The sequence below is a fragment of the Corvus brachyrhynchos genome, unplaced genomic scaffold (assembly GCF_000691975.1).
Source record: "Corvus brachyrhynchos isolate BGI_N302 unplaced genomic scaffold, ASM69197v1 scaffold43, whole genome shotgun sequence".
Classification (NCBI taxonomy): Eukaryota; Metazoa; Chordata; class Aves; order Passeriformes; family Corvidae; genus Corvus; species Corvus brachyrhynchos.
Window position 1 is genome coordinate 4,751,625 of NW_008237353.1, and position 12,787 is coordinate 4,764,411.

General features: G+C 40.5%; 1 protein-coding gene across 13 annotated transcripts in view; it reads left to right on the plus strand.

The window, feature by feature from the left end:
* LOC108445837 overlaps positions 1 to 12,787 on the plus strand; it is a 252,214-nt gene that overhangs the window by 148,735 nt on the left and 90,692 nt on the right. For 4 of the 13 annotated variants that reach the window (XR_001860831.1, XR_001860827.1, XR_001860832.1 and 1 more), the window contains one exon: positions 12,360 to 12,432. The exons of the other annotated variants lie outside the window; for them this stretch is intronic. The gene's annotated coding sequence lies outside the window, so the exon portion shown is untranslated. The remainder of the gene's footprint in view (positions 1 to 12,359; positions 12,433 to 12,787) is intronic. 13 annotated transcript variants of the gene reach the window in all.

Below are 12,787 nucleotides of genomic sequence, written 5' to 3' on the forward strand. Positions count from 1 at the left end.
ATTCTACACACGGCTTTCAGTGTAGGAATAATTCTGCAGGTTTCCCTTTACTCTCTGTACCTTCTGTTCTGATGACTCAGATGTGTTTGTACGTGAGTCCTTTCTAAGAAAAAGATGTGGTGTTTCCTAGTGGTGATTTCACCATTTTTTTAATACTTAGGTTACAGATCAGAATTCTGACCAACACCACCTTCAGTTTGACTTTTCTTTTACCTTCTCTCACAAAAAAAGTTATCTGGTGTTTTTGGGTTCTTGTGGACTTAAGAAGAAACTGCTAAAGCTCTTGCCCCATCTCTCTTCACCTTATGATTCACTCTCTCTGCCTTATTTTTTTCTTTATTTTTTTTTCTGGTTTTAGCATGTACTCTTTCATCCTGTTACTGTCCCTTTAGACTGCTTCTACAAAAAGTCTTGCAGCCATATTGCCTTTATTATTTTTACTCTAGATTTCCCTATACTTTGCACTGTCTTAAACAAAAATGAACTTTATTTTAGAAGCGTCTAATATTCTGCCTCTATTCTCTCTGTAATTTGTACAATTTTTGGAGACTGACTCTTGCTCTCCATCAGCCCATGGTGCCTTCCTCCCTCAGTTTTTTGCTACAATTTAAAGTGGAACTTCAGTGGTTTTGCTCTTTATTAGGAAAAATGCATCAAGATATATAGATCCCTCCTCAGTTACACTTTTGCCGTGATTTCCACAGAAAATCTGCATTCTGGTGATCAGAATTCTCCCAGTTCCTAGAGAAGGCCTGTAAGTGAGATTGGCAGATGGGAGGAAAGCTTGGCCTGTGTTTCTTCTGGGTTGCATTCAAGAAATTAGAATATTTCTTAAGGGATGGTCTGTGTCACTGTGTGGAGTGACAGTATTTTTTGCTGAGGCTGTTACAGCAGTTGAATATGTCAAGAAATTATGGGACAGCGTCTGAAGATGGTCATATGATATTCGTGCTTGGCTTTAGTGTGCAGGAAGTGAAAAAGGGAGAAGATACACTAATGGATAATGGAAGAAGAGTATAAGAAAAAGTGATAGAAATAATAGTGATCTTAATTGGATCATCGGGTCACTTAATGAAAGGTTTGTGCTTAACTTGACAAGGTGATTGGTTGTGGTCAGTTAGAAACAAGGGAAAGGTTTGTACTTAAATACCAGGTCATTAGGGAAGGGGAGTCTAAACTACCTGTGAAGACAAATGTTGTAGAGAACAGTAGGTGCATAGAAGAATAATAATCTTGCTGGAAATATAGTACTTGCTGTGTTCAGGAAGAACAGAAAGAGAAGGTAGTAGACTGTCCATGAGTGTAACAGTGTGAAAGATCATTAAAAAAACCCAAAATCACCTTCTCCCCTCCCCACAAACATAACAAGAAAGGACATAGTGAATAAAGGAGTATCTGTTCTGGTTTTAGCAGCCAATAATGAGATCATAGAAGAGCTAGACTTGGGAAGTAACTTAAGATCGAGTGATCAGGAATCAATTTAATTAAAATGAAGGGAGGATTAAAAGTTTGTCCTTAATTAAAATTTGTCTTTGAGAGATAGCAAATGTGAGTTTGCTAAACTGCTAGAAATGCAGGTTGGCTGCACTGAGAACTCATGGACCTGAATAGTGCAAAAATTGGGAGCTTTTGCAAGTACTTCAGCAGTCTGAATTTTGTGTCCCAAGGAAGGAGAAGAAGTTGTCAGAAAAGGGTAAAAGTTAGAGTTGCCAGAACTCAGGCTGAATGGAAGCTAACAAGTGATATTTAGACACAAAGAAGAAGGACATTGAAGCATATAAATAACTTTCAAATAGGAAGAGGACTACTACGTAATGCTGCTGCCTATGCAGGGATTAAGCATGATTTAAGTGGCCTCTGTGTGAAAAAGCCAACTGCCACCTCATACCCCTCTGAAGAAAGCCAGATGGTGACCATCGGCAGAAAAACATCTGAATGTGATGGAAGCAAAGCTTGAACATGGCAGTGCTCCTGAATTGTGTAGAAATAGATCAACTTTGTAAGTGCACACTCAGAAATTAAAGGTGTGAGTGCAAGGATTTTTAGCAGATCCTTCAACACCTGCTATTCACCTGTGGGCTCTATGCCTTATGCTCAATTGTGCCAGCTGTCTGGAACAGGAGTAGTTTTGTGGTGTTGCACTGCTTGGCACTGTAGTTCCTGAGTATCATTTTGTCAATTCAGGAATGCTTAAAGTATGTAAACTTTAGGAACAAGTTGAAGAAGAGGGTGTGAAAAGAACATTAAATGTGACGCCATGTTAGGAAACTGAAGAGTTTACTTGAAGGTTTCCTGACTGAACAGAGATGGGAACATGACTTCAGCTGTTGTACCTTTTCTGCCCTGTCAGAAGGCAGTGGCATTTTTGGGACACTCAAGGGGAGAATGCTGTCAGACTGGTTAGAATAAACTACAGAGTGAGAGCTTTAAGCTGCTGAGACTGAAAGAAAGTGACTGAAAGGGTATGACTGAACTTGATACTCAGAAGAAGAGAATGAAATATCACAAGTGACGTTAAATTTGCTGTTGTAAGCAACTCCCTGAGGTGGCATCAGTTGTAGGGAGAGGAGGAAGTTTTATAGGGAAGGCATTTAGTGTTAGGGCAAGTTAATTTATGTTTGTGGCAAAATGTAGAGTTTGAAAATTTGGGAGGTAAAATGATGCATGTGTTTAAGTGCAAAGGAGGTGTCTTGGAAGGGGAAAAGGTGTGTCTGACAACAGGGTTTCCTAAGCTTCTCAATTTGATCTAAGACTTCTGGCCTATGCCCCTCTCCTATTCCTTCCAGACCACCTTAGGTTGCTTTGGGAATCTTTAAATGGAATCTGAACCATCGGTGCAGAGGTGAGTGCTAATGAGATCCCCAAACTGTGTTAAACTGGGAAGAGTATTGTGGCAGTGGCAGAGCTTTCAGAAGTGTCCATCAATGTAGCGGGCTGCCCAGAAAAGAGAAGTATCATTGACAGGAAAGATAGAGACTGAACTGAAACCTCAGTGAGGATGAGATGTCAGAGCAAGGATGATGATCAGCAATGTCAAAAGAACCAGAAGGGCCATGTAGGAGGGAGATCCTTGAGATTTGCCCAGGAAGAGATCATGAATTACTGTGGTGAAAGCACTTTCATTCAGAGGGAAACAGCGGAAACTGGGCTGGACATGATCCAGTAGAGAGTTGGAAGAGGAAGCGAGCGCAGTGGCTTTAGCCTGTGCTTGCAACAAGTTTACAGACAAGGGAAAGGAGGAAAAGAACTGCTGAAATAGGTAGGGCTGACTTCTTGTGGGTAGTGAGAAGGAGGAACAGAGTTAGAGAGAGAAATGTAAGTGGAAACTAAGCTTGGCTGAAACAGAAATGTGCAGTTGAAGACAAGTAGAAGAGGTTAAAGAATTTCAGATGAAGTTGAATAGTCTATAGGCTCTGTATGGTGGTATTTTAACAGACTGGATTTTTGGTAGGGATTGGCAAAAATGAGTGACTGAATTGGAAATATCAGCAGCTTCATGCTTAATGAGGAAGAAATTGGCTTTTTCTCCAGTTAGTGGTAACTGATTTGAAGCAGCAAGGTGCTACTGCTTTCCTTTCCCTCTTTCCCCCTGCACGGCCGCAGCAGACAGCCAGGCACGGTGCCGACGTGTGCCCTGCTGCGGAGCGCGCTTGGCTCTGGCAGGAGAGCCGTGCATCCAGACTTCAGGGGCTGCACAGCCTAATTGTCTGGCTCTGCTCCAGCTCGTGATTGACCCAATAAACTCTAATGAATCTGGATTCCTGCAGTCTGATTTGCTTCCTCTCCCAGTTATGTGCCTTTCTCAGGCCATGAAGAGCTGAAACCTGAGTGCTGGCTTTGACAAAGGGAGTGGGAGAGGGGGAAGCAGGGGAAGAAAAGGCAGATAACAGCCGAATGTAATCAGTGTTTTATTACCATCCTCAGGAAGTGGCAATGGCTTTAAAAAAAAAATAGTAGGTTGGAGCAAGGAAAGTTAGTTATGGTGAGGTTATTTGACAGGAAATTACAAAATACAAACAGACAGAAGAAACACATTTTAAAACAGGGTAGGAAATCTCAAGTTACTTCACTGTGTATATTCAAAACCCTCAAAGCAAAGGCTGAAAATAGCAGTTTAAACAAAAGCTATCTTATCTTATAAAGGCATTTCAAGCACAAAAGGAAATTTATATATTGGGTTGACAGTCTTAAAATAAACTGATTGTCTTGATAACACCATAGATTTAATTGTGGGAAAAAATTGGGTTCATTTGTATGACCTGCAGACACAGTAAATTCCCATGTAAATTCATTCCTTTTCTTTCTTTGTACATTTCTTGTCTCCTAAGCAGTGTTTATCAGTGTTTTCCAGAAATTGTAAAGGTAGATTTATGCATGTAGGACGAGACTGATAAATATGTGCATAATTTAAAGAATTCCATGCAGACCAGATACAATTCATTTCCTGTGCTACTGGATGGAAGCATATTAATGATACTTCAGAAAGTAGCATTCAGATTCAGAAAGATTTTGGCAGAAATACGTTGTTTTGGGATGAGTGTAGAATTTCCAGTACTAGTGATCAGAATTATTATTTTATTCATTTCATTTTTAGTAGACTTGAGATAAGCTTTTGAACTTGGTTGGGTCTTTTCACCTTCTGTGTAGAAAGGAAACTATTCTATTATCACATCACCTTTATCCTGTTGAGATTTTGAATAAACATGGCATCCGTATAGCTGTGTGTCCTTCTAGTGAGATAGGATATGTGTTATGGCGTTGAAACAATTTGATTGGCTGTGCGGGAAGGAGCAAGGAGAAGGGGAGGAAATAACTCAGTTGTGCAAATGATCTGTTAGATTATCGCTGTTCAGATCAAAGACTTAGAATGCTGTGGGACAAAATATCTCACTTGCTTTTGACTGAAGCGGTAAGAAGAAGCATTAAGAGGTTTATAGGTACACCTGCCTGGCTGCCATGGCTTGGAACTTTGTGCTGCCTCCAGCTTCTTGCTCAGCAGGCTGCATATCCAAGAGTGTATTACAGTGCAGCAGCTACATCTGCAACTCTGTACCTCGTCATACCTTCTCAGTCCTGGGAGACGTGTAAGTTTGGGATTTTTTCCCCAGTTCATTCATCTGCTGTGCCTGTAACTCCCTATTGCTAACACTGCTGAGCCTTCACAGTTGATGAACACAGCAAAATAAATTCTGGTGGGAGGCCACTCGCCTCTAGAGTGCTGTGTTGGGAGGTAGTGAGGTGCACCATGGCTTTGTTCTGGCTCGGTTAGGTACATGGATGCTTCCATCTGCACTCAAATCTTTCCTTTTTCTAGGTGATCCAGGTATGCCTGGAGATCTCTTAGGGACCAGAGTGCTCAAAATTATCTGACCTCATGGGGCTCAGAGAGTGTCACTGGAGTGTAGCACAAAGATGAGTTCACATCAGCTTGTGTTGAAGAACACAAGGCTGCGAGGCCTGGTAGTGTCTTATTGCTGGAAAATCTTGCTAGGAGTCCTGTAAAACTGTCAGGATCTGATGGAGGTTTTGCTCTGCTTAACAAAGAACTATCAGTTGACAATGGGCTATGAGGATTGGGTTGCAAAATAAATATTCTGAATTTGTGATCGCTGGGGTTTGCACTCAAAATAAATAGAAGTGACACTTGTTCAGGAAAGCTGACTTTTTTTCCTATTGATTTAGGTTTTATTTAAATGACCTCTTTAACAGGATTTCATAACTCAACCAGGTGACTTCATGAGGGAAAGCCGTGGGAGGAAAGTAGCTTCCTCCTTTAAAATGGGTGAGTGTTGATGCCAATATGAATTGCTAATCTAAAACAGTGAGCCTTAAAAAAGAAAAGAAAAGAAAGAAAATGAAGAAAGAAACAGCACTAAAATATCTTTCCAAAATGCATATATTGAGTGTGTGGAAAAATAGGGAATAGAACCATTCTTAACTGATTCTATTTTTGTTGTTTGGTTTTGGAGTATTATTCTTTCCTTTTTTTTGGTTCTGAAACCCTCTACAGTTACTCCTTGATACAATTCTGAAATGTAGATGTGGTATTGTAGTAAAAAGAGATCAATAAATTGTAGTGTCCTATAGTTAGCTCTCAGAATGCTGATCCGAGTACTGGGAACTTCTCTTTTTCCCATTTGTTTTTTCAGCAACTGTCAATACCAACCATAGCTGATACAAGATTTTCTTAGGGTTAAAGAGCTTGCATCAAAATTAGCACCTCTGAAGAATTCTAAGATAATTAAAAAAAAAAAAAAGTTGGCTGTTACTATGACGTATCTTTTACAATCACCTTTCATTTTTTGTTTGAAAGTTTAGACATGGATGAATGAGATTTAAGGAGATGCCAGGTGATCATGATGCTACAGTTTTCTTTGTCTTAGTGCCATTTTATAGCTATTATTTTACGTATGTAAAAAATGAAAAATCAGATTCTGCAGATGGAAAGGAGTGCCTTATAACAATCCCTATCACAGGTTAATATTGTGACTAGGTAGCAAGCATGTCCTCTGCTGAATATGTATTACTGTTAGCTTTAACTTCTTAGCTAAGATGAAAAATAGCTGCCAAAATTAGGATACAACCATTTCAATAGTTTGCTTAACTCAGTTTTGCTGTTTTCACATTGATAATGATGATAAAATAGATGGACCCATTTTTTTTAAAAAAAGAAAACAGTATTTTGCATTAAACTGCAAAGTGGGGAGACTACTTTGGGAAAATTCTGTTTGCTGGTTTTGAAAGGTGTGTACGTGAAACTCATTGTGACTACTAAGTGCAAATAAAACCTATGTCAAGAAACACAAGAGTTATCTTGTCTCCTGGCTTTGGTTATATGCATTACTTGAGCAAATCTGCGACATCAAGTGTCCTTTCCCTGTGACAGAACTATGTGTGGGTGACTGACTTGAAAACGGATGGGAACTGGGGTAAGGATCCAGCTTCCCTGACAGAGTTCTTCATGTCTAATCCACTAAGAAGTGTTCCAACCAAGAAAGATGTTTCTGCAAGGTTGAAAGACTTACCAGTTGGATTTTGGGACTTTTAGGACTGTTCACCATTCCAAAATATGTCTCGTTTATTTAACACGTGTCCCTGCATCTTTGAAACTCCACTGTGGGTAAAGTTTGAACTAATTAACCAGTAACAGATGTAAACCACATTCATATCCAACCATATGTTATCCTTGTAGTTTATCTGTACTTGTTTCCTTTGAAAACCATGAAGGCTGAACGTATATATTTACAAGTATAAGGTTTTAGTTTTGCAACTTTTTTATGGTTTCCAAATATAGACAGTAGTGCAGTTTGTTTCAAGGTGTTTTGAATAGAATACCTGGCATGTTTCCAGCATTTTCCTAATCAGTCACTGGCTGGCTTTTTAAAAAATTTAGTTTTAAATATGAAGTGAGTATTTTGCAGAGCAGTTAATCCAGCTTCAGTCTAGGACTGTAGCCTCTAGATATTGTTTTATATTTGTGATCTTTGCACCTGGAGAAGAACAATTCTGTGAAGTCTTGCTGCTCCTTTTTATAAAAAGCAACGTTTCTTTCAAGAACTTCTAGCTTTAGGGAGAGGGATGAAAAAAAATTGACAGAAAGACTGAATTTTATTATAAAGCTTCAGGAGACGGAAGAGAGAGAAAATGCATAAACATCTTCTAAAAAATGTGTGAAAAAAATTTTATTAAAAAAATGAAGATTTTTACACCAATCTTATCCTCTTTTGTTGGTGTGGTTTGAATGTTCTTGGATTAGTAGTGTTACTACATTCACAGTAACAAAAAACTTCTTCGTTCAGGGGCTTACTCAGTGGGGCCACAGCCTTGCAACCTGTGACAGCACAGGAAGGTGGTTTTCTCTACTGTGAGACTGGAAATCCATTTTATTTATTGTGTATAAGGCAGACAAAAGTCTCATTTTTATTCCCTTCACCCCTTCTTGTGAAAGCTCCGCAGTTTGGCCTGAGGGAAGTAGGCTACAAAAGAAGGTATCAAATTTTGTAGCCGTTCCTGTAGTGTTGCTGTTGCTCCTTGAACCCAGCCTGAGGGAACCATTAGAGTGATCTTCTAGCAGCTGATGAGGGGAAGAATAAAGTTTCTGTAGTGCTCAGTCTGTAACAGCCATGGGACCTGGGCTCCATGTTAAAACACAGTTGCAAAATTACTGTATTCAAACTTAGCAACACATAAGGTTTATATATTTACCTAATATCATCTAAGAGTTATCCAAGTAGTTTATTTCAAAAAAGGATTTTTAAATTAACTAGATACAAAGAAATGACCCTTTTTTTATTCCTATATCCTCTAGATATCCCCCTAAGCAGAAGGTGATTTGAATTACATGATGGTGTAACATAAACCATAACCTAAACAACACACTGAAGGGAATATATAAATATATATATATATATATATATATGTATGTAATATAGAATTTTTAAATGAGATGAATGCTATTGTCAGAGTAAGACTGCATTAGAAAATGATTATTTTATTACTGAATACCAGTGCATAGTGAAACTACTTACACAATTATGAATTAGCCTGGCATAGTGGGTGTTTGAATACTTTCAAGAAATTCTTTTGTTTACAAATGTTGTGATGAGCATAAAGTAACAGCAGATTCAGATTTCAGCACAAATACAAAGAGTTTTTATATGATTTATAACTATCAAATGTCTGTGCTGCAGATTTTTTTGTCTGAATGTACTAAAATAATTGGTGTTTCATGGACAGCTGAAGTGGAACTAGTATTTGCCAACATGCTTTTTGTCCATGCCCTTGTTCGTTCCAGTTAAAACTACCTACTGGTGACTCTTGTGTAACCAGCTTACACTCTTGAGTCTTGAACTACTTTACGTTTCTCTTCTCTCTCAAGCTTAAGCACAGGCTTTAGTCTTTGGGTTCTCAGTCTTACAGTAAAGCCCTCAATTCACTTTTTCTGCTTTAGCTTCTCCATTCTTCTGGGCGGGAAGTGCTCAGATCTGATTTCTTCCTGGGCTTGCTCACTGGTAACATGTCAACTTTGCTTTTGAAACAGTCAGACATAGGAAGGAAATGGTGTTTGAAAAAACTCCCCAGTCTCCTAACAAGCCTAAAGCTTGTAGAGGGGTTAGGAGTGTGTGTTGCATTAAAATTGGGCTGAGCTGAATTTTTGAGATAAGTTTATTTCCCAAAGCAAATTTTACTTTTTTGGTCTACTTAAGCCAGTGTCTTTTACTTTAGTGTAATATGCAATGAGACAAAAAAAAAGGGTAGAAAATTTTATATGAAGACACAGCTACCATGAGTGACATGAATTAGTAAGAGCTGGGCATTAGCTCAAGTCCTGAGCAGAAACGACCATGTAGATGTAGATTTTCCACGTGGTCTGCTCTCCAGCAGCTTTGGTGTCAGTGTAGTCTGATGGCTGGCCTGTGACTTCAACAGTGGTTAGCATTTTAAACTCAGCCTCTTTAAAACCATTGTCTGACAGAAATTGGAGCATTGGAGTCAAGCAAATGATAACACATAAATGCCAGGAGACGGACTTGTGCGCTTCCCTGCTGAATTCCTTACAACCTTTTCTCCTAGACATTCTGCCTTCCCACAGGGGAAGAAAACCCTCCCACTAGCCCTTGATTCAGTCTTAACTTGTACATCTGATGTCTGGTATGTGACAGTGATACTGTCAGCTGTATGATAGACATTCCAGGTAATTTCAAAAGTCTTTCACAGAGAGCCACAAGCCCAAAGCAGCCTGTTTCTGGTGTGGTAGCGCCACTACTTTTAATGTTGAACCCCGTTTTCCTGAATGATGAACGGGGACTTCTGCAAAGACTAGAGGAGCCGTTAGGGTTTGCGTCTAATTCATTGGGATTACTGAATTCAGAGGGAGTTTTCCCAGACTGTCTGGAAAACCATGAAAAAGACTGGCATCAAGGAATGAAAGACTCTGCAAGTGTGAGTAGAGGACGAACCCTCTTGCCCTTCCTCTGTAATTTGAATTGGATTATAGTAATTAAATCAGATTTTTGAAGGCATGGAGGAAGGCATTTTCCAATGACATGTTCACAGTCTGTAAAAGACCTTTTGCAGAAGGGAACAGATTCTGGGTCACTTCTGAAAAATTGGTGTTGGTCTATAACGAGCAGCCTGTTGGGTTGTGTTACAGCTGATCTGTAACACAAAATGTGTGCTGCCCTGCACGTCTGGCTGTGTTTCTCATGGAAATACTCTGGATATTGGAACTGAAGCAGAAACCCCTTTATTTTTGTAGTACATTAGTTGTGAAAGAATTTTTTCCACTACAGCAGCTTTGTCTTCGTGTCTGCCACTCAGAAAAGTTTAACACTATTTGGAGCTGTTTTCACTTGTAGAAAGGTAAACCCTGTGTAAGGATAGCCATTTATTGGAAGGCTAAGTAAAATGGCAGATGGTCTGGATGTATGATTTTGTCACGTTTAGACACTGGGAAAGGGATCAAACTGTGGAAAAAGTTGTCATAATAGAAACAATATATACAACTAGCATGTAGAGATTTTTGATTATATTTAAATGAGATCAGATGTGTTTGAGTGAATTACATCCAATGGGGAAAAATTAAAGATGATCCCTATTGTTTAAACACACAGTCTCAAGCCTTTTTTAACCTCTGATGGCTATCTTGGTGTGCTCCTGGCTGTGCAGTGAGTCTTTCTCCCTTGGGAGAAGGAACCAGCTCCACTTACCTACACCCTCCTTTCAGGCGGTTGTAGTGAGTAATAGAAGACTCCCTGAGCCTCCTTTTCTCCAGGCTAAACAACCCCAGTTCCCTCAGCTGCTCCTCACAGGACTTGTGCTCCAGACCCTTCTTCAGCTCCATTGCCCTTCTCTGGAGACTTCTCAGCACTTCAGTGTCTGTCTTGTAGTGAGGGACCCAAAACTGGTCACAGGACTCGAGGTGTGGCCTCACCAGTGCAAAGTACAGGGGGACAATCCCTGCCCATGTCCCGCTGGTCACACGATTGCTGACACAGGCCAGCATATCATTGGCCTTTTGGCCACCTGGGCACACACTGGCTCCTATTCAGCCACTCCTGTTCAACCAGCACTCCCAGGTTCTTTTCTGCTGGGTCGCTTTCCAGTCCCTCTGCCCCCAGCCTGTAGTGCTGCCTGGGGTTGTTGTGACTGAAGTGCAGGACTTGGGGTTTTGCCTTGTTGGACCTCATACAAGTGTCCTCTGCCCATTGTTCCAGCCTGTCCAGATCCCTCTGCAGAGCCTTCCTACCCTCCCTCAGATCGAGACTCCTGCCCAACAACTCCCGGTGTTGTCTGCAAACTGACTGAGGGTGCCCTGAGTCCCCTTGTCCAGGTCATCAATAAAGATACTAAACAGGACTGGCCTGTCACCACCACTCTCTGGGCCTGGCTATCCAGCCAGTGTTTTACTCAGTGAGCAGTGCACCCATCCAATCCATTAGCATCCAGTTTCTCCAAAAGAGTGCTGTGGGAAAGAGCGTCAAAAGCTCTATTAACATGCAGGTAGACAACATCGACAGGCTTTCCCTCATCCACCAAGCAGGTCACCCTGTCACAGCAGGAGGTAAGTTTGGCCAAGGAGGACCTGCCTGTCATAAACCTTGCTGGCTGAGGCTGATCCCTAGGTTGTCCTCTACAAGTTGCATGATGACACTCAAGCTGATCTGTTCCATGACCTTCCCCAGCATCAAGGTTAGGCTGACAGACCTGTAGTTCCCCAGATCTTCTGGCCCTTCTAGTAGATGGGCATGACATTTGCTAACGTCCAGTCAATGGGAACTCCCCAGTTAGCAAGGACTGCTGGTAAATGATGGAAAGTGGCTCAGTGAGCAGCTCCACCAGCTCCTTCAGTACTCTTGGGTGGATTCCGTCTGGCTCTATGAAATCATGTGTCCAAATGGCATAGCAGATCACTGACCATTTCCCCTTGGATTATGGGGGCTTCATTTTGCTCCCTGTCTTCAAGCTCAGGGGCTGGGCAGCCTGACATCAACTGGTCTGACTGTAAAAGAAAGGAAAAGAAGGCATTAAGCAGCTCAGCCTTCTCCTGATTGTTTGTCACTCTGTTTTCCCCCATGTCTAATAAGAAATAGATGCCCTCTGAAATATGATGGTCTCTGAAAAAGCAACACAGCACCAATTCTTATTGTGCATTGGTGCATCCGTTGTATCTGAGTTTTTGCTGTTTACCTTCTTTTATACCTGTGCAGTGTAACAGTTTCTTCTAAGAATTTCTTTCTTTCCACTGTCAACATTCTTGATTCATCACATCAAATGTACAGTATAAAAAAAATGTACAGTTTAAAACCAAAATGTTTTCATGTGATCAGGGAATTCTGATTGTCCTCCTCATTTTCTAGAGGCCTGCTCTAAGACCGCCTCTGGTTATGATCCACATGTGCTACTGAAGCTGGCTAGAATGGTGTGACAAATGTAAGTATTTTGAAGAAACTTGGCCGTGCAAGCCTCCATTTGTGTACTTGGAATTAAGAGATGCTTTACTATCCCTGTGTCATGCCCCTGCTTCTGTAATGGGCATACAATGATATCATTCATATCATCACACAAAGATGATGTGAAAATGAATCACTTAATGTTTGTAATGCATTCAGATGTTGTGATGAGCACTGTAGGAAAACCCACAAGCCAGTGAATAATTCATTGTTCAAATCAGGCTTTGAACAGTACATGGTAAACAAGACATGGGACTTCACACTGAATAGTAAGAGTAAGGCCAAATAATTAATGATCACTTGTTCAACTATCACTGTTCATTCAGAGCATTGAA